This window comes from Thermobia domestica, chromosome 10, assembly GCF_964235325.1.
Source record: "Thermobia domestica chromosome 10, izTheDome1.hap1.1, whole genome shotgun sequence".
Taxonomy (NCBI): Eukaryota; Metazoa; Arthropoda; class Insecta; order Zygentoma; family Lepismatidae; genus Thermobia; species Thermobia domestica.
In genome coordinates, this window is record NC_137463.1 from 155,485,905 (window position 1) to 155,509,727 (window position 23,823).

At 35.6% G+C, this 23,823-nt stretch overlaps 1 protein-coding gene across 5 annotated transcripts in view; it reads right to left on the minus strand.

The window, feature by feature from the left end:
- Positions 1-23,823, minus strand: part of LOC145662786 (Ig-like and fibronectin type-III domain-containing protein 2) — a 1,216,055-nt gene that overhangs the window by 235,516 nt on the left and 956,716 nt on the right. The window lies entirely within an intron of this gene.

Sequence of the window (23,823 nt, forward strand, 5' to 3'; positions counted from 1 at the left end):
GGAAGTTGATTATTTTTTAATTTTCCTCCAACTCGGATTATGCCTTCACTATTTAAAAATGGATGTAAATTGTTTAATTTACTTTTTGACGGAACAATGTTTCCATTACGAAGATGCTGCAATTCGCTGTGAAACCCAATTTTTTGTGTTTATTTGATGCAAACATGGAGCGCTGTGCGGAGTTTTTGTACTGAAAGACCTTTTGTTAGTTTGTTTTGCTTGTGTTTGATGTTATGAACAAAACGTCTACAATATGTTATTGTCCTAACTAATTTTGACAATTTTGAGAATCTTGTTATGGTTTTATTGCACCAATTGTTTGAAGTGACTGTCAATGTTATGGTTCCCTTAGTCTCTGGAACTTGATCTGGTTGCAGTGAATCCTTACTTGTGATTGACCAATTAGATTCTAAACTAGAAAGCCATTGTGGACCGTGCCACCATAATGAATTGTCCTTTATGGAAACTGCATCTATTTCTTTTGAAATTAAATTTCCAGGGTTGTCTGAAGAAGTTACATGTTTCCAACAGCTAACGTCAGTTAAGTCTTGAATTTGAGCTACTCTGTTGGCCACGAAAGGTTTCCATTTGTTGCACGGAGAAGCTAGCCATGCCAACACGATTTGGGCGTCGGTCCATAAATGGACGCTACTTATGTTCAATTTTAAAATTGGTAAAATCTTGTGAACTAACTTTGCCAAAACAACTGCTGCGCATAACTCCAGACGTGGGAGAGTGATTTTCTTGACTGGGGCCACACGTGATTTAGCACATAATAACTTAACTGATATTTTTTCTTGTTGATTGATTGATCGCATATAAATGCAGGCTCCATATGCTCTTTGAGAAGCATCTGAAAAACCATGGATCTGAATCTCCGCTATGTTTCCTTCAACGAGTACAAATCTGTCAAATTTAATCTGATTGATTAATGGAAGTTGCTTGTACAATTGAGTCCATTTCTTTGCTAATTCCATTGGTATACTGTCGTCCCATTGAACCTTTTGCCGCCACAATTCTTGCAAAAATATTTTGTATGAAATGACAACTGGTGAAATTATTCCTAATGGATCGAATATAGAGGCAATGATTGAAGCAATCTGGCGTTTAGTAATGCACTCTTGAACCTTCATTGTTGACGTCTTGCTTTCAACGAGAAATATATCCTTGTCTGGATGCCATGACAATCCTAATGCCTTGACGCCTTGGCCTTCGTGGAACTGGATTGGACGTTGCACTTCTCGAAGCTCTGGCGAGATGGATTCCAATAACCTTGGATCATTCGAACTCCATTTCCTAAGTGTAAAACCTCCCTTTCCCAGTAACTCTTTCAATTGCTTCTGGACCTCTAGAGCTTGCTGTATGTTGCTCATGCCACTACAAACATCGTCAATATAGAAATCTCGACGTAATATTTCTGCTGCTACAGGGTAATTATGCTCTTCTTCGTCTGCTAATTGCTGTAGGCATCTTGTGGCCACAAATGAAGCACATACCGTACCATACGTTAGTGTTTTCAACTCAAAAACTTGAATCGGTTCATTTCTAGATCTTCTCCATAATATACGTTGTAATGGCGTGTCTTCTGGATGAACATTTACCATGCGATACATCTTAGCGATATCTGCAGTGAATACCACCGAATGAGTTCTAAAGCGCAAAATGATAGAAAACAAATCTTGCTGTATTGTAGGACCAACTAAGAGAATGTCGTTGAGGCTTTTTCCGCTGTCAGATTTTGCTGAAGCATCAAACACTACACGGAGCTTTGTTGTAGAGCTTGTGGGCTTAAAAACTGCATGATGTGGCAAATAGTATGCAACGCTGACGTCCTCCTTTTTACTCTCATCTATCCTTACCATGTGACCAAGATCTTCATATTCTTGCATGAATTCTGTATATTTAGCTTCAAAATCCGGGTGTTGATCGAATCTTCTTTCCAATTGCTTTAATCTAACCAATGCCTGCTGATAAGAATCGCCTAAAACTGTACGGTCTTCAAGCAAAGGCAATCGTACAATGAAACGCCCTGTATGATCTCTTGTATTCTGAACGAAATGTCGCTCACATGCAAGCTCTTCGCTTGATCTAGGTGTAACAGTAATTTCTTCTAGTTCCCAGAATTTTTGAAGTTGTTGCTGTAGATCTATGTTTGTCTTCACAAAACATGTTGTTAATGGAATATGGGGGTCACGTTCTTGAGGAATGCGTCCTGCCACGATCCATCCCAATTCTGTCTCCTGAAGCACTGGAAAATCACCTGGCCGTGTTTTGTGTCCTGACTTCATAATTATGTAGAATACTTCCGCACCTAACAGAATATCTATGTCTCCAGGCGTATTAAAAGTAGGATCTGCTAGAACAGTGTCCTTGGGAATGTTCCAATCGTCATAATTAATTCTTTCTTCCGGTAGTTTACTTGTAATGTGAGGGAGAACTGAACAACTTATATTCAATGAAAATGTGTTAACACATGAATGGACACTAATATCTACAGAGTACTTTGTATTAGATATCGCTTGATTTATACCTTGAATTGGAGTATACTGTCTATACCGTTTGATGTTCAATTGTTGCACCAAATTCTCTGTTACGAAATTGGTCTGACTAGCACTGTCTAGAAGCGCGCGACAAGGAACCAAATTTCCCCTGTTATCCCTTACTTTTACTATTGCAGTAGATAACAACACTCTTGCGTTAGGCCTAGCCTTTAATGCACAATATGACACTTGCCCTAAATTTTCACTGGAATCTGAGTTGTTACTATGCTCTTGCCCCGCGGCATTGCTTACACTTGGAAACCGCACTGATTTGTCCTTTGTTACGTCTACATGCAGTAATGTATTGTGCTTTTTGGAACACTTTTTACAACCTCTCGATTTACAATTCTTCAAAAAATGATTACTTTTCAAACAATTCATGCATAATTTATTTTTACGAATGCACTCTAATTTTTGGCTGTGTCCCGCATTCACAAAAGACGAACAAGAATATAAGGGATGCTGGCTATTACAAAATTCACATGCATTTGAAAATGTTGATAAATAAGTCTTTGATGACTGAATACTTTTTGTTCGTTTGTTTTGTACGCTACTACCCTGCTTCACACCATCAATACTAGTTCTCATGTTCTCAAGCACCTGACAACGTTTCTCGAGAAACGAAAAGAATTCTGATAAAGCAGGAAAATTAGAATTCGTATTTTGAAGCTCCCATGACTTTCTAGTAGTTGCGTCTAATTTTGATACAAAGTGTTGGGTCAAAATTACGTCTGTGAGGTTTACGTTTGGCTCAAGTGCTTGTAGCGCATTTATATTGCTAGTAGCTGTATTTATAAAAGCGCGAAGTTCACTTACATTTTCTTTATACACTGGCTTGATTTGTAGTATTTCGTGAATGTAAGAAGAAGCAATTAGCTTTTTATTTGAATACCTGTCAACGAGTAATTGCCATGCTACTGAATAATTTGTTTCGGTAATTGGTAAATTTTCAATTAGGTTTAACGCTTCGCCCTTAAGAGAAGTTCGGAGGTACTGAAACTTCTGTACTGTGGAAATGTCTTTATTCTCGTGAATAAGAGATATAAAAGTGTCCTTATATGATAACCAATGTTTACAGTTCCCGTCAAATGCAGGCAACTGTATGACCGGTAATTTAACTTGTGCGCTACTGCTAGTGCTATTATTAACAGCTGATTCTTTATTTCCATGCTTTAAAACAAGTGCTTGCATTTGAGCCTCTAAAGAAAAATACACATTTTCAATTTCTGCACGAACGTTTAATGCTTCCGCTTCGGGTTCGATTTGATCAATTTCAATAGTATCTTGCACCTCCTGCAACTTTGACCAGACGTTATTTAGATGTTTTAAGCGTGCACGTATTTCTTCTATATTGCCTTCATTTGGATCAAAGGCCTGAACAAAAGTGTTTATTCTGGTTAACTGGCCTCTGTATGCAGATCTTTGCCTTAAAAGACGCTGGTGTGATTCACTCATGATTAAATGCTACGCAGAAATATGAAGAATAAAAAACTACTGACCTGATGATGATGTTTTTTGTTTTCTTTTACCTATGAAATATACACCAGAAGCGTGGTCCTGGTACAACAGCTGTCCGCCTACACAGAAAACGTGCTGATTGTCCAACGTACGTGATAGCACCACATATAGGCCGACACAAACACATTTCTCTTCATAACAGCACAGAACAATTCTCACAATTGTCAGAAAGCTTTGCACTCATCCGGCCCGGAGGACCAATGTACAATATGAATGTATATATTTGTAACTTCACTCAAGTACAATGACAATGCTAAAAACAATGTTCATAGTAGTGGACTGTAAGGCTTGATTCGTACACCACATGAATGCAACCAAATATAAATTCACTGTATTTAATGATTACAACTTCAATTTGCACACAATAATAATACACAAGAATAAACATGTTCACAAGGTCCTTAGTTGTAAATGATTTTGATAGGATGGCTTATTGTTTATGTTATGTTATATGATTTTCGACCATGATATATGGTCCACCAAAACTTCATGTTCTTGCTGCCTCCACACTCACACACTATTCACCAAAAAATAGAAAAGCGTTAAGCCACTTGAACACTGTTGCCAGCTAAAGGCACACACACTGTTAAATACACAAATAATCCCAAACATCCCCCTTTGGAAAGTGTTTGAGATGGATTATGTAAGGATATTGTAAAATCTCGTCATTTGCGCGATTGACTCTGGTTCGGTATTATGCCAGGATTCTAAAATGTTTCATCTAAACTCAGTAATATAGTTCTCAATATCTTTCGTTATTGAAAGGTGTATTAACGGAGAATCAGGGGATCATAATTGAATTTAGTGTTTCACGATTTAGTGAGATGTGGTACTGAGAATTATTATAAATCAATTAAACAGAAAACTGTTAATGCGTCATCCAGCCTGATTATTTTAAAATCAGGATTTCATGTCAGCTTCCGACATGAGGAGAGAGTACCATATAGGAATAATGAAATATTGAACATTATAGCGATATGATTTTTATTTATGCATTTCGATCCACAATCACTGGGATTTACAGATGAAGGTACCCAATGTAGGCCTACTCTTGAGTTTCAAGATCCTAAAGCAGACTTGTTACTGATCAACAGTTCAAGAATTTACGTTTGAAGATTCAGACTTTAATTCTATTGTTTTGTTGTTGTTGTTGTTGTTGTTGTTGTGTATGAACTTTACTCTTTATCCACCAAAACCATAGTCTAGGAAGTCAGTTAGTTAAAGCAGATAGATGTTTAAGCTAGAGAAGCACGAGGACAAAGCATCGTCTAATACAGAGAACGAACACAGCAAAGAATAGTTATCTGTAGGATCGAAGATATGTTTCACTTGAATTTAAGAAATTAACGAATTAGCATTATAATATGGGAGTTAACAGTAACAGTATCTTGTCGTAATTTTACTTTATCTTCAGAAGACTAATTCAATAGATATGTAATTTTAATGGAAAAATGAAATATACCTTGAATCTAATACAACGGCTCACACAGACGCTTAGATAATCGTATTTTAGTATTTATTGTAAACTATACTCAAGAGGACATACATAGTGAGAAGTAATAATAAATTGTTTGGTTAGTTGATTTGGAATTTCTTATCCGTTTCAGCGCCAAGGTTACATGAGACGTGAACATACATTTTAACGTGGGATTAGAACAACATGATCTCCATCAAGAATGGAACCCGGGTCTACCGCGCCCAAGGCGCATACGCTAAAATGTTCCTACGCATAGACGTTACCTGAACTAGAGGATTTCGAACTCCGGTCAAGTACAACAGAAATGCAACATCTGGAAGCCGATGCAGTGACCACGAATCAGCCAGTTGAACGTGGGCCATCTGGCAGGCCATTGCCCTTCATGGGCTGTAAAGGCCATATATATACAGGTCGTAACTTCATTATAACAAATGTCGTAAGCAGTAGCGAAGCGTACTATGAGGCTCTGAGGCCGGGCTTACCTTGTTTTCTACCGTATATTTTCTTTATCTTTGGTTTGTTATAAAATAAAGTAAATACTTCATTTCGTTTTTTTCTTTAACAAAATAGTAGGTTGGAAACACTCGGAGTCCCTTCTGTCTGAGCCTCATCAGCTCTCTAGACAGGTTTACGGGCTTTGTTGCTCAGGGGGTGGCACGCATTGTTGGGAAGGTGAGAGGCTCGCCTCTGGGAGTTTAGTTTTAGCATTGAAGGCATCTTTCAGTATTAGTATGTTACAAAATGATTACCTTAGCACAGAGTAAGAAATTTCTGTGTAGAATTATGCATTTCTACTAGTGATAACTTGCTTAATTTAGGCATATACTCTGAGGAGTTATTCAGAGTAGCTGTATTTTTCCTACATGACGCCTGGTTCATGATAGCTTGTAAAACATAAGTCTGCTACATTAAACATATGTATAAGTTTACCAGACGCTACCCTACAGAATAAAATAATATTATTTGTGTGTAATTTTAGTTGAATTTTCTATTTCATAGAATCAATGAGGTAGTTAGGATTTTGTTTCGGGGGGCTTTGATAACTTTATTTCTGGAAATGTGAAAATACTATAATAGGCCTATATATATTATATATAGGCCTATAATAGGCCTATATATACTATAATAGGCCTATATATATAAAGTTGCGATAAAATTTCGGCGAATGCTTACGCCCGAAAGTCAGCCCCATAAATATGCCACTCCGTAGAATACAATATTAAATATCTTACGGTGATTCAAATAAAGTTCCTTCTGAGCATTAACATTTCTAGTGAAGTCGTTATCACGCGATGCATTAATTAAATGCAGTATTGAACTTACTTCAAAGTGAGAGATGCAAGTAGCAAACGCTTATCCAAAAATTTGACAGCTAATTAAAGGATATACTTTCTTTTTCCCTTCCTCGATTTTCAAATATGCAGGAAATGAAAACAGCAAATGAGGAAGAAATTCACTTCAATCCCCTGAAAATCCCAGACAGAAGAAAAAAATGAAATGAAGTTTTACGTCCCAGCTTATGCCGGCTAGGCTAAAGGAGACGGTGAAGATGAGAAATGAATGAAAATGGTGGAATGAAGAAAGTGCTAGGAAACAGGAGAATCCCTATGAAATCCACACACACGATGTTTGTCCACCACAAAGTTCACTTGGCGGGAGCAGGGTTTGAACCCCAGACAGAAGAAAGTATGAACTGCACTTTAAAATATTTGTAGTGGAGCTAAATGGGTACATTCCAATCATACATATTGCGTGTTTTCCTCATGTAAATATTTGTTGAATAATAATAATAATAATAATAATAATAATAATAATAATAATAATAATAATAATAATAATAATAATAATAATAATAATAATAATAATTTCCGTCCACTTATATATTCATTCTTTCTTGTTAAGTTAAACAACAACAACAAAAACTATGTATACATGCACATAAATTCAACTCTAAACAGTGTTAGAAATAGAGATGCAAGGGCTGGGAAAAAAACGGCTGTTTTGAAAAAAAACTCGTTTTTTTCTGCTTTGCTTTTTTGATTGGGAAATTTTGGGCTTTTTGTCAAAATTCTGCTTTAAATTGATAAAGCAGACTTTGTTTCCTTTCTCTATAACACAAAAAATCATTTAATTAGTGGTTGATGCTGATAATAATATAAAACCTCGAAAAGAATCCATGAATTTCGAAAAGATATTTCAAACAATTTTACTTCAACATATTTACATTATGAATTCCAAAGGATTAACCAATGTATATAATAAGAATTTTTTAACCTCCTATATACAAAAGTAAGCAGGGTTGGCAAAGAAAGCAGTGTTGTTTTTGAAAATGCCAGAAACTCCGTTTTGGGGGGAAGTTTAAACCAGTTTTTTTTGTTTAAACCAGGTTTTTTGATTTAGATATTTTGCTTTATGTATTTATATTACATATTTCAGAAATAAGTTTGTTTCGCCTTAGTGTTATTATGCAACAACGGGGTTATGTTGGAAGAGGCCCCATAAGCTTAAAGAAGTCCGGTCAGTAAATTTCTTAAATTGAGAGACTCCCGCCCTAGCCATCGGAAAAATCCCGTCATTACTTTAAATGTAAAACAATAACGGGAAAATCCTGTTATTGCTTTGCATGTAAAATTTAAAGGTCAACGTATCATGATCAGTACGCTAAAACTAAGGTTAAATTACAAATTTAGCATGTAGATATCATTGAAAGTCCAATCCAAGCTAATGTTAAAAGCTACGTAGGCAATCGGTAAATGTTGCCAATTTCTATCAATATATTTAAGCAACCTTGGCTTCTTTATAAAACAACAGGCATTCAGGCATGCAGAAATATACAATTTGGTTTCGTTTCGTATGTTTGGGCCTAACATCCTTACGTAATACGGAGGTTATCAAGGGGAAGACTTTCGGTTAAAGTGACATCCGAACCGGTACTTGGTTTGCGCATGAAAGAAGGATTGTGGTTCGATGAAGAATTGAACATGGGACACCTTGGTTAAAAGGTGAAGAGGAAATAAAACTAATGCAGATGGTTTGATATGTGGAAATGTCACCCTGAAGTTCACACGATTCGCATTTTTCGTTCATTTTATTTTTTGGTTTAAACCAGTTATTTAAAGAAGAAGAAAGAAAAAAACAGCTGGTGTAACCCAGTCAGTCCTAAAACTAAACACTTCTTTAAAAAAATACACAAATAACTAACAAAATTGTATGTAGTATTTTTATTTCAAAATATTCCATACCCTCTTTTTGAAACACAAGAAAATTAAAATAAAACATAAGAGAAATACTTAGATTTGTATGATACACTTAAAGGCTGCACATCTACAGCTTTTGGTTCTGTATATTCTTCAAATTCTACAGTTAAGTTTTATATAACCACCGTCACGGGTTACCCAATCCTCAAGTTTCCTGAATTTTTAACAAGAGGGATTCAACATATCATTACGCCCCCCCTAAAAAAAGAACTACGGAATATGTTTGAGTTAAGCTAAATACAACTGAGACAACAAACATGACTGAGTGGTTAGCTTTTGCGCTTCTATCGGGAAGTCCGGGATTCAACCCAGCATTCGACCATTCTGACAAAGCTTTTATTCATTCCATCTGTGAATGTAGAAATAGTGCGTGTACTGTGAGTTGACTGACTTTCTTTCTTATTGTTTTTAAATCGTTATTATTACTAATTACCAGCAGTGACGGTTTTGCGAAGGTTAGGGGAGCGGTCTTTCGGACTGAAGCCTGTTCCCCAAAGTTACGGAATGTCTAAAACAAACGAATATCTATTACTTATGCCTTTACTCATAAACTTTAAGCTCCCGTCAAATAAAAATTACGAATGGTTAGAAAAAACTAAACATTAGTAAGAAAAACCCTTCCCCAAATACTTTTTTCTAAATCCGCCACTGATTCTCAGTATAAAATGATCTTCAAGGTTGTATCTGGAAAATTATTGCTAAACATATAAACGAAAGGAAATATTAATTATGCCTGTACTCATAAACTTCAATCACCTCCCAAATGAAATTAGGACATTTTAGAAAACGAAACAATCAGAGGTACCCCTCCCAAAGTACTTTTCTAAATTCGCTACTGATTATTTGTGTAAATTGGTATTCAAGATTGTATCCGGAAAATTATTACTAAATCATTGCACAGCTACAGTATAACAGAAATGTGGAAGTACGGTTTGACGGATATATTGAAAAACGTACGCTTTGACGCATATATAGAAAGACATAAGCTTAACTTTTGCGCTAGAAGCTAGAGTACTCAGCTCTTAGAAATGAAACACGGATGACAAACTAAAATAATCTAGAGAAGAAAAAAATGTCGATAAGTCAAAAGTTAAAATAAAGTTAAATAGCCTCTAAAATTGCCCTCAAATACTACATTGTTCATCTTAGCTTTAATTCGTAAAACATGTGCTCCATCCATCTTGATGGTGAATTTCAGAGCGAAACATGGCATTTAGGTCATGGAATTCTTATCTAACTATAGAACATACTATAAGAAAGCTATTTAGATAGAAAAAACATGAAAATGAAAAAAAGCCAAAATTTCCAAAATTCTCGTTTTTCCCCCCAAAAAGCCGGCTTTTTATGTGAAAAAAACCATCGATTCAAAAAAGCCGGCTTTTTTGCATCTCTAGTTAGAAATACAGCTAAGAAATTCTCTTTAAAATAAATAGATTTGGTAGTTTTTTTAACTCAATAAGGAATTAGAATTCTGACTGTAATTTGAAACATTTTGATACATTAAATGTTAGTTGTATTATTAATTTGTCGGGCCTACGCTTACGCTTCGCCACTGGTCGTATGGTGATTCCTAACACCGAGCTAAACAAAAAAGGTCTTGTTAGCATATGGCATATTGGAAATATTGGCAGAGTTTGAGAGGACTGAAAGCGGGAGAACCGTAAGTTCGAAGTGGTAGATATCGATATACAGAGAGACACAAACGTAAGTTCGTCGGGCACATTAGAGGAGATGTTCAAAGTGTCTGCCACGAACAGGAATGCATTCATGGCAACGCCGGATCAGGGATTGGTGAACCTCTTCGAAGATACCTGGTACAGGGGTTATAAATACAGTGTTCCAAATCGTTGACAACGTTGGCAGGAGTAGCATGCATTATACTTTTCAAGTGTTTCCACAGATAAATAACCAGTGGATTCAGCGTTTTCAGGTCCGGAGATCTTGCAGATCTATGCATTAGACCGCCACAACCGATCCAATGTCTTGGGAAGTTGTTGTTAAAACATCTAGGGACATTCACACTGAAGTGGGCAGGAGCCTCATCATGTGTGTACCACATGTCGCAACGAGTCGCTAGGGAAACCTTTTCCAGTAATTCGGGTAGTAAATTCTGCAGGAAGTTAAAATACTTTGTTCAATTCAGTCTTCAGGGTAGCATGTATGGACCGATCAGTTGATCATGGGCAATATCACATCATACATTGAGTCCAAATTGGTGTTAATGATGAGCGACAACAGTAGCATGGAGATGTACATCTGACCACGTGCGTGTTATGCACGTTGAGGATATAATCCATTCCACACGTGGTCTCGTCAGTGAACAGTATTGATCCCTGAAAACATCATGAAGATAATGTTCTGTTGAATGAACCACTGAGAGACTGCTACACGTGGTTGGAAATCTGTTTCCGCCAGTCTTTGTAACCTTTGCATATAGATGGATACAAGGCATTTTCATGTAACGCATGTCATATAGTCATATGACTAACGTGAATTTCACGGCTAAGTTCTCTCGTACTCGCACCTGACTCGTTATCCACAGCCTCTAACATGTTCATTCATAACAGATGTTCATATACGACCGGACCGACTAGCATCCACATGGGCAGGAATATGGTCTTTGTTTCACACATACGCCAATATTGGTGCAAACATCTTGTATGATGGTTGATGTCTGTTAGAAAAAAGCTCCTGAGAGAGTTATGCTGCTTCACGCCTATTGTCTTCTCGACGACCATACATGAATAGCATGTCGGCCTGTTCGCGGATTGATTAACGCACCATGTTTTAGTCGAGTACTGCCATTTGTCCTATTCAACACACAGCACAATGACTGCACTCTTGAACATAATGCCACCTCTGTGCGTGTGAACCGAGCAACTACGTATTGATCACCAGTGTCACATTTAGACTTTCTAGACCACCATCGTTAAGCTTAAAGGTTTTCGGTATCTACTGTTCCCACGCTTTAATTCTGTCTCCTGAATCGATTTTATATTCGAGAAGATCGTAGAATTTGCCTGGTTTAACGTACTTTCCCCATAAAGGCAGATCATGTGTTGCATAAAAAATAATCGCCTCAATAATTGTTTACAGTTTTTCTCTGGTTTCTCAACTTGAGTGGAAGGTCCTTTCCCAATTTTCAGAGCAACGAACATAACATTTGAGAATAATTGAGAACTTTCTATGGACGCCCGACGCCAATTAAATCGTGTTTTCGAGCAGAAGCAAAAAAAAAAAAAAAAGTTTTACTTTTGAAACGAAATTAGTATAAAATACCTTTACAATTCTATTTTTGTCGGTGATGTAAAACGAAACCCAAATTTCACAATCCTTCTCCCAACTCCTCTTTTGACTGACGACACATTTTACTGAATGCCCATGACATCGCGACACGTTTGATTTTTGTTAATGATAATATGTTAAAATAGTGTAAGCCTATAGATTTCTATATAGTATTGACTCTTTGTAGTACGGAGCATTGTTGCTTCATCTGGAGGCGTTGATTAGTGCAATCTGTCTCAAAAATTGTTTTTAACTATTTAATAAATGCTTCGTGACTTTTAGGTTCTAAAAATTTCGCTACACACCAATATGTCGTGACTCACCGGTTAGGAACCACTGTTCTAGAGTATCCAAGCGATAGAAATTAACAAGACACTTATATAAATGAATCGTTTTCCAGGAACAGTGTCCTGTTTAAAATATTTTTCGCTTGAATGCCATGACAACATCAAAATTTTATACCGACAAGTTCCACCAAATGTAATTGAAAATGTAAGCTTACATATTTACAATGTCTTCGGGATCATAGCTGGTCTCCTTACTTAATGTATTTGAAGAAAGGGAAAATTGTGAGAGATCGTAATCTCATGTCATGGCCATTCATTGGTCCTTTTTCTTCATTCACATCTTGATATAATTTCCTGATTATGAGATAGTATTATTGTTCAAAATATATGTTAATACGTATATATAATTAAAAATATACCCACTGGACCACTTTGAAGGTGATAACTAGATATCCAAGGGACGAAAGATCCCTTCGACCCTTTGCCGACTCTGATGAGTCTACGAGAGAGCTTCAAGTTATATAGAATATTTAGAATAAGAATTAAGCATAGGAGACAGACATGTTTCAAGAGGATGTAAGTGCCTGTCATCTAAATAATCAGCTTGAGGGAGCAACTAATTTGTCGTTGTTCCATAGACAGCTCGTAAGTGATTAACAAAAGAAAGTGATGAATTGGAAATAAATTACATCCAAGTTCACTGATTTTACAGAGATCACGTGTTTCATGATTGCATGAATGTGACAATTTAAGGTGTATGGACTTCTCATTGATCTTTTTACTGATGGAACGCAGGTCATTTAACGGAACAACTGTTATTGTATGAAGCATATCACATAGTTTACAACGAAACTAATTCCTCTTTGAAATTCGATGTTTCTTTCAACTTTTTGTTCATTTAAAATACAAAGATTAGAACACTTGAGTATGTGCTAGGACCTTACAATATAAATCGCCATCAAAGACCACACTTACTAACTTTCATCTTATAGTTCTACAATTACATAATTACTTGTTTATAATATAATGTTCTGGTATTTATATAATAAAATACTGCTTCATTTCCTTGTTCGAGTGTCACACTTTCCAAAGTGTTGTATTTTTAAAAAGAATACTATTTTGTATTTATGAGAAAGTAATTATGGCAATGTACTTAATGATTTTCTTAATAACCAGAAATATTTTATTTGTCACACCTCATTCGTCCTTTCTCGTTCTTATGTGACGAGTCATTTAACAGCACATTCCTTATTTAAAGCACAAATTCAAGTATCTATATATTAAAATGCTATGTTTATATGTTTGTATCCAAAGGAAAGTTTATATGTTTGTCTTCAATTCTTTCGATAATGAGATCACGAAAACCACAAGTGCTAGAAACGTACCGTTTTTAACTGACGAATTCCAAGTTTTCTGTAGATTGTCCAGTTTTAATTGAATATTTAATAAACATTGCCCTTATTTCTTTATTACAATTTCAGAGATACACTGGAAGTGTTGAAGTTTTTTTTCTTTTTTTTTAAACGTCATATCCTACGAGTTATACATTCCAACACCACACAGTTGTATACATGGGTTCTATATCTCTAAAGCGTTTGTTTCATGGTCAAATGATAATGAAAAACGAAGGATAATCATTTATCCAGGATGTCCTGTATTGTTTGGAGTATTTTGCCCAATGAACACCATGTATCACTGACATTATAACTAACTGTGTATGTGATGTATTTGCTTATTTCCTAATGCAGGTAAGGAGAAGTAAAACACTGATCATACATGGATTAGAAACTCCAACTGGAAGTACACTCAAATCATGAAAACAGTACGAAATATCGAAAAAAATCTCCGCTTTATGGTACCCCTTGTTAATTTTTATCAAGACGTCTTTCATTTGTGTCTGTAAGGGAACATGTATCCTAGTCGCCATAAGTGCCTTTACATCGCAGTGACGGGTATGTGACCGCGCAGTACTCCAAGGAAGGGATGGTTGTATAAGAATTTTTGATTAATTTTGAAGAGTTTTTATTTTGACTAGGGAATTAACATAGGTATAGGGAGTAAAGACACAGATTTGAAGCATCAGTGCGTGAAAACATTCGTATTCTCAGTTTTTCTATTTATTGCTTTATATGTTAAGTTAAACAGCACAATATGTATCACTGATATCGCAGATCATATTATTTTGTAAAATCGTGTCTGTAACCTACTGTCAAAACATTCATCTCAAGACATGATGTAGAGAAAAGAGAAAGAGATAAGACATCTGTAATATATGTATAATTACTCAATAAGTAATTATAAGTAAATTAGACTCAATAAGTAATTGTAGAAATTAGTTAAAGGACACGTAAGAGAGCGAAAAGGAGGTCTAGAAGTCTGAACTTTTTAGAAACGTCCTAGATAGGTGAAAATATAGTTAAAAATTGCAAAAGGTATCATGTAATTTATCTTTCTTTTCTTATATCCTAGTATACTTTTTTCTTTCACATCCAAACATCTCTATTCAGAATTACGAGATAAAGGTGAAGAGAGAAACATTTCCATCTCAAGAATTATATCAGAAAAAATTTTTTGACTTAGGCTAGATTCGAACTCGTAACCCTTGAATCCATAAATCTGCGCTCTACCGATTGAGCTAACAATTGCTGTTGCAAAAGCCTGATTTCTACAACTACCGGTTGCTGAATGGTGTGTATTAACGAAATTGGCCGAGATAATTGCTTCATATAGCTATTGCAATAATAATAATAATAATAATAATAATAATAATAATAATAATAATAATAATAATAATAATAATAATAATAATAATAATAATAATAATAATAATAAAGAAGATGATGAACAGAATTTAAAAAGTCGCATTGTTAAAAGTTTGGTGTGCGAAGTTAGTCCTAATATGAGATTTTATTAATTATATATAATAAATGTAAGCGTGGTTTATTCGTGCGTGCTACTCAAACTGCGCAACTCATAAGGGTTGTACGCGTATGGTACAGTAGCCTTGCGTCCTCCAACCGTGAAGAAAGATTCGGTTTGAACCTATGCGTGTCCTAAGAGGAAGGAGGAGTTTCAAAGAAAGAAAAGTGGTTTAGAAATTATGCAAAAATAGAATATCTCACGAGGTGAGGTGATATAGAGTTCAGCGTGTCTTTCAGCTGTGACTCTATACAAGATGTGCATCTACGACTTAACGTGGAACCCGAACCACACGACTCCTGCCGGGAATCAAAACCCGTATCATCTCTAGCTCTATCATGAGAGACACACAAGGGCGCCCATATTGTGGTTTTCAAAGGGGGCAAGTATAAGCGACATTTCAAATATAGTTGCAAATTTTGGGGTAAATATTCAAACAATTTTTGGGTTTTCGATCTTGCAAAGTATAATTTCCTCTAGAGGGGGCAAGCGCCCCCTCTTACCCCCTTAATGGGCGCCCCTGGAGGCACAGGGACATGCAAAAATAATCGAAAATAAACGATATTAATGTTAAATCCATAGCTTTTGGGTAAATGAACTATGAAACCTTCTATATCGTTCACATCAAAGTTTAGCATTATCGGCATGGAGGTTAATGGGAGGAGTGAAAATTTAATAATTCTTAATTGAAAGATATGAGTGTCTATTCAATAGTTTTCGGGGTTGCTGAAATTAATAATTACACTCCAGCTACCATTAAAGCCCAAAGCTTTACTCTTTCGTTAGCAGGAAGGTTATTCATTTACTTAACTCAGGAGACCTTAAAGTTAAGGATATGAAACTCGATGCATATATTTCTAATTCAAAATTATTAGATACGTATTGTAGCTTAGACTTCTAAGGAGGGGAAGGGCCAATTTATGCAATGATTTCCTTCACTTTCGAATAAAATACTGTTCCATTATATTGCGAAAACTCATTTCGATTAGTGTCATTGCTAATAGTTTTCCGTATTTGTTTAGACCCCTACTCATTTATAACAGAATCTCACTTTTCCTGTAACACCTATGCAAGCACTTAGTAAAGTAAATGCCATTAAAATCTATATTCATAGGACAGTGGTGCAAATGCATTTGAGCTCTTCGGCAATCTTTAGCATGGAAAGAGAAAAAAGCCACCACATTGATATTGGAAAAGTAGCTAATGAATTCCTCCCCGAATAAGGTCACCCGCACATTTATTTTACAGATGGTGGTTTATAGCCTAAGGTTGTTGAAATTGCTCCATAGTTGTGGGGGCGAGACACTGAAGCCATCCGTAATAAGGGGGGAAGTGGCATGTAAAAGTACTCAATATGAACAATATTAATATCGAAATCGTTATGGTATTAATTTTCGTGGTCGCAGATGAATAGTGACGCTGTCGATGTTGCTTAAGTTCAAGTTAAGCCTTGGTTGGCATGAAGGTCAGAGTGGGAGGGTGAAAGGCAAAAAAATAAATAAATAAAATAAAATAAAATCGAAAGCATCCTTTATTTGTGTCGAATATATATTTTTCGGGATCTCTGACATAAACGGTAGTATTCCAGATGTGGTATATGACCAAGGTTGGCCCCATTCGCATGCGGTTTCAGAGGAGAGAACCGGTGAAGATTTCAGAACAGTTCCTTTGACTTAAGTTTCAATACACTTAGAGTGAGGAGTGGTAATACACAAATACTGATGTCACATCCGGACCTATCAGAGGTATGATTTCTGGGGAACTGTCGTTGCTCCAGGGAGGCATTACCCCATGATCAGTCCCTAAGATTCTTACTGCTTTACAGGAGCGTAGGCAGGAATTTATTTCAGTGATCGAAAGCATTTTTAGGGTTAAATTGTTCAGATAGTAATGTATACGTATACTAAATTCGTTTGAAATTCCTCCAGGAGCCCATGTTGCATCGTACGTTCAACTGTACTTTTTTCTGAATCAAAACTTTCTCTCTCTCTCTCTCTCTCTCATATATATATAAAACAGTAACAGGATCGGTTGTAGACATTTTGTAAGTGTAAATAAACAATATTTAGTCGCCCCCGCCTAAATGATAATAAAAGAATAGAATGCTGTAATGGACAAAAATTCTTCAGATAATTGTTACAATTACAAATTTCTTCAATATATAATAATTCAGTCTTCCTGTGAGTATTAAAGGAAAATGGCGAAATTAAACCTAATTAACTGTGGATGAATCATGACCAAAGTTCCAGTTTTAAAAATTTATATATATATTTTTTTTATTAAATATGCACAGGAAACAACTAAAATTTATACCTAAGATGTATTTTGACAAATACAGTTGAAACATAAAACTCGAAAAAGAATAAAACTAATGAGCTTTAAGTCTAACATTATCACAGGTTTGATTTTGACAAAGATATATGCTCTTACACTTCATTAAAAGCATATTTAAATAGTGTTTTCTAGTGATACAAATATGGTAGTTAGCTTAATTTCTCGTTTTCTTTGTTACTGTAAAGTTCATGTTATAAAGACACTTTTCTGGCTTTCAATTTGGCAAAATCTCTTATTATTGCATCAATATCAATTTCATTCAGAATGTAACTTTCAATGGCCATCAAAGCTAGTCCATTTAATCGTTCTTGAGATATACTTGATTTCAAATAATTCTTTATTAATTTTAGTTAAACTAGTTCAATACACAACAAATGACAAAAGTGTGTGTCTTAATTGATATTTAATTTGTCCCCGATCCAGTGGCAGCACTTTAAAATCAGGTTCCTTCGCAAAAATTCTTTTCAGGGCCCTTTAGGCCTATAGAACAATTCAATTCTTTCATGTTTCTTTCCAACATAAACGTACGAAATCAGGCTGTAACACAATGTAAACACAAGCAAAGATGCACCCAAGATTTTTCTTTCGGGTCCGAATATTTTTCGGAATAGCCTACAAATGCAAATAATTTTGTGTATCTGCCCCTGAAATTGTGCTAATTGAAGGATCCAGACTCTCAGACTACCTGTGCAGTGTTTCGCCCACACATATTTTTAGGGGGCCACTTTCCCCCGGGAGGAGATCAAAATAATACGTCTGTAATATAATAATAAATAAAAGAGTAGCAGCAGTGGCCCTCTGAATACTAAGTGTACCCTCCCGGAAGATTTTTTTCTGAAAGGAACACTACACCTATTAGGGATGCCCACGAGACAAGATGTGTAGCTGTCTCGTCTCGAAAATGTGTTGTAAAAGTGATATCTCGACTCGAAAAATGTATATTTCTCTATTGGAAGAACCGTGTCTCGACTCGAATTTTGTCTGGAAAATCCTGTCTCGATTCGTCTCGTGCTCATCCCTAGCACCTATGTCGGTGCATCCCTGAACACAAGTAACTAACTAATAATCAAAACTCTACTTTGCATTAGAATTATTACTAATTAAAAATAACGCTCCATCTAAATTTAATAACAGAGAATGGATTAATAATTATTGTTATACTGTTATAATAAAACAAGCATCTGTATATGCTGCTGTGATTGAAAGTGAGAGTACTGAAAAAAAAACTACTTGTCATCCAAATGACCTTTCATCGCTTTCGATTATATCCTTTCAAGTTATATACTTATATGCCGCGTGAAAACTAATTGTATTCAAACATATTTTGAAATACATGAAATTTTATTCGGACCCGTAAGAGAAATGACCGTATCGTCCCATTTTAATTCAACAATTAAATTACTGCTATCAGGCAAAATAACCTTACAGTTTCAAAAGAATGTCGACCTGCAAATGCTTCGTTAACAGTGACTGGTATTGACAACTCCCCACCTCAACATTTGTATGATTTTGTCCAGAACGCGAAAGAAACCTTTTAGAGCCTTCGGTTGCCTCTTATCTTCTTTCATGTTTTGTAGCTTTCTTTTCCAATAAAATGCTCACTTGGTTTTATATCGTTGCTCATTACTATTACATGAAAAACAAAGTACTATTAAAAAGTGAAAGCACACATCATTATAAATTTAAAAAATAAAACAAAAACGAAATGACTTAGGATAGAAATGAAAATCTAGTCAGCATGCCTCGTATCGAAATTTGAACCGGAAGACTCTCAATTACGAAGCGTCAATACTAACCAGTAACCTTCGTTCGCTCAGTAAATGTCTTCAAATTTCTTTTCTGTAATTATTTTTCAAAAATGTTTATTATTTTCACGATGCAAAGAGTGCATCTTCTACTTGGGTTGAGAACTATATCTACTATACTTCTAACAGTCAACTAATAGTTGATGTTCATTATTTCTATCGATTTTCTACGTCTACTAAGTTATTTCAATCTTTTATAAGTTTTCCCTTCCGTTTATGACAATGATTAGAAATAAAGGCTCCTCTTCTTATAGAAATCTTGATCATTGTAACATTTTTTAGTCAAAATTCTGAATTATTGAAAATATATAAATTAGTTAGAATGAAGAGGATAATACTCAGAAACAGGGTTAGAAAAAAAGAAACATTGTTGTTTAACGAATTGATAAAATCAAGCTTTTTCAAAACATAAAAAAATACTGTATGGTATGGGATGTTCATGGAAAAAGTAAAAATAGCCATCGAGGACACACTAACCAACTACTGTACGCGGATAAGTCAAGGTTCGTTAACTTGGTAGCCGTATATGAAGAAACCACTAACAGAAAATAGCTGATACCTTTACGCCTAATCATCTCAGCGACCTCGAAACTATGAACTCTACATTAACATCGGTTGTCGTTTTCGATCATTTTATATGTTACTCTCTTCCATTGTTCCAAGGTATGTCTTACCCCTTATCCCAATGCATGAAAAGCAAATAATATTTTCGCAAACACCGCGAGGGGCAGGGAGGGAGTAACAGAACGCACACAGCTCGCTGTATGGCTTTAGGGCAAATACCTAAAGGCATAAGCAATAGGCCACTTGACCAAGAGCAATGTTGCGAAACGTAAGACAAGGTAAGCCCACGCGCAGCCTGTCTCTTTGCGTGACATTACCTTCGACACAAAATCACTGACCCTTCGAAAAAGATAACATTGTTGCGCTCTCAGAGTCAGGTTTTAATTGCATTTGTGTTGAAAAAATGAAATGAAATCTTTAAGTTTTACGTCCCACGGTTGTGCCGGTTAGGCTAAAGGAGACGGTGATGATGAGTAATGAATGAAATAAAGAGAGTGGGAGGAAATGGGAGAATCCCGAGGAAACCGACGCACACGGTGTTCGTCCGCCACAAAGTTCAATTGGCGGGGGCTGGGATCGAACCCGAGGCCCCAAGCACTAGAGGTGAAAGCTCTGCCACTGAGCCACCGCGGCCCTAAAGGAAAAGAAAAGAAAAGTGCACCCAAGACAATACCTTTAGAGTTGTGGGGAAACTTGTCCAAATAGACTTTTCTTTTTATTTACATTTAAAAAGAAATAAAATATATTTCCATGATGGAATAAAATTCCACTAATATAATAGACATCTAAATTAGAAATAGCAAAAACAGCTGAAAGTAAGGAGAAAGCAGTAATTTCACATCAGGTTCCAAAGAGAATAAACAGCACCGAGTAAGCAAAGAACAGCGTTACTCCTCTTGTGGTCCTGTCCCGAGCATGTGTCAAAGGTGACGTCATTGCACGATATGACGGAAACGCGTTCAGTGATGAACTTACCAAGCCAGTAACTACTGTATTTACGCCACGGAGTCAGACACTCTATAAAGTGCCTTTTATCTATACAGGATTATGCGCGATCAACATTATAACTGTTACATTTTCCATTCTTTGTTGCAAGAAAATAATTGACATAAGGATAGGACCTGTACTTAAACGCAAAATTACATAAACGGTCTGGTAGTTTTAGTTAGAACGATCCGTCAAATGGAGGTGGGGTAAGTTTTCAAACATTTAAATATACCGGTACGACGTCTTATATACTGTAGGTGCACTACGCAACCAGTTACTAGAGAACAAACCCCGAAGTAGGACTGGTATCAAAACGAGACAATACGAGACTATTTACAGTATTAGTCTCCTTTCAACCGACAAATAGCGGTCTCAGTCTCGTCTCGATAGTTTCGAAATAAATTATTTGAAATTATTCCACACTAAATTCGACAGTAGATAAATAAAATACACCTCCAATAGTTCTCCCTATTGCTTCAAAATATATAATGGATGCACCATTTTCTACTAGATAAAATATGAATTAGCAATTCATATACAACATTGCATATGTCTGTTTCCATTAAATATACTCATTGTTTCTTTAATTATTTATTTACTAATTGAAATACCCGGCGTTGCACGGGAAGAATAGGTTTATATTTCAAAGATATATTTGAGATTAGTTTTCCCAGTAGAATACATATTTCAATCGGAATGAAATAGTACGAATCCATTTCCAGCAGGAGCAAATGAATTAACTTCCCGCTAACGAAGAATAAAAACTTGGGCTTTTATGGTATCGGGAGTGTCATTATTCACTTCAGCGACCCCGAAAACTATTGAATAGACACTCATATCTTTCAATTAGGAATTTTTAGGACCTCGAAAGTTATGGATTTAACATTAATATCGTTTATTTTCGATTATTTTTACATGTCCCTGTGTCTCCCATGATAGAGCTAGAGGTGATATGGGTTTCGATTCCCGGCAGGAGTCGTGTGGTTCGGGTTCCACGTTACGTCGTAGATGCATATCTTGTATAGAGTCACAGCTGAAAGACACGCTGAACTCTATATCACCTCACCTCGTGAGATATTCTATTTTTGCATAATTTCTAAACCACTTTTCTTTCTTTGAAACTCCTCCTTCCTCTTAGGACACGCATAGGTTCAAACCGAATCTTTCTTCACGGTTGGAGGACGCAAGGCTACTGTACCATACGCGTACAACCCTTATGAGTTGCGCAGTTTGAGTAGCACGCACGAATAAACCACGCTTACATTTATTATATATAATTAATAAAATCTCATATTAGGACTAACTTCGCACACCAAACTTTTAACAATGCGACTTTTTAAATTCTGTTCATCATCTTCTTTATTATTATTATTATTATTATTATTATTATTATTATTATTATTATTATTAATTATTATTAATTATTATTGCAATAGCTATATGAAGCAATTATCTCGGCCAATTTCGTTAATACACACCATTCAGCAACCGGTAGTTGTAGAAATCAGGCTTTTGCAACAGCAATTGTTAGCTCAATCGGTAGAGCGCAGATTTATGGATTCAAGGGTTACGAGTTCGAATCTAGCCTAAGTCAAAAGATTTTTTTCTGATATAATTTTTGAGATGGAAATGTTTCTCTCTTCACCTTTATCTCGTAATTCTGAATAGAGATGTTTGGATGTGAAAGAAAAAAGTATACTAGGAAACAAGAAAAGAAAGATAAATTACATGATACCTTTTGCAATTTTTAACTATATTTTCACCTATCTAGGACGTTTCTAAAAAGTTCAGACTTCTAGACCTCCTTTTCGCTCTCTTACGTTTCCTTTAACTAATTTCTACAATTACTTATTGAGTCTAATTTACTTATAATTACTTATTGAGTAATTATACATATATTACAGATGTCTTATCTCTTTCTCTTTTCTCTACATCATGTCTTGAGATAAATGTTTTGACAATAGGTTACAGACACGATTTTACAAAATAATATGATCTGCGATATCAGTGATACATATTGTGCTGTTTAACTTAACATATAAAGCAATAAATAGAAAAACTGAGAATACGAATGTTTTCACGCACTGATGCTTCAAATCTGTGTCTTTACTCCCTATACCTATGTTAATTCCCTAGTCAAAATAAAAACTCTTCAAAATTAATCAAAAATTCTTATACAACCATCCCTTCCTTGGAGTACTGCGCGGTCATATACCCGTCACTGCGATGTAAAGGCACTTATGGCGACGAGGATACATATGTTGTGAGAAATGACAACGAAATTCATGCTTATACGTATGTGAATGATGCACTGTGTAGAAAGCGCTGGTTCAGGTAGTGTAGTTTGTAAAATCGAATCTAATTTTCTAAATTTTCCTGCATTAGATGTAAAATCGAATCTAATTTTCTAAATTCGCCTGCATTCCAAACTATATTCATTCTTCACTAAGTGACCAATGTACACACCGCATCAAAAAATTGCGACAGCTAACGCCGTGCAGCTAGGCCACCCAATAAACACTTTCTTATCCCATAATCGTGTCAGGTAAAAAGACTCCCTCTTCCTTTCTTCTCTCCCATACTAAAATTAGTTAACAACATGAGCGCAATTCTAATTTCAAACTACACATTAATTACTTTAGATAAAATGAAATAACCAAACCGAGACGAAACAAGATTCATAAGTTGATGTAGTTAGAAACTAAAACACACACAATGAAAAAATGAAACCAATAGATGTCTATTACACAGAGATTCAGAAATGAGGCAGAGAGAGAGAGAGAGAGAGAGAGAGAGAGAGAGAAGAGGAGAGGAGAAGGAAACGAAAAGTGAGAACAGATAAAAATGTGA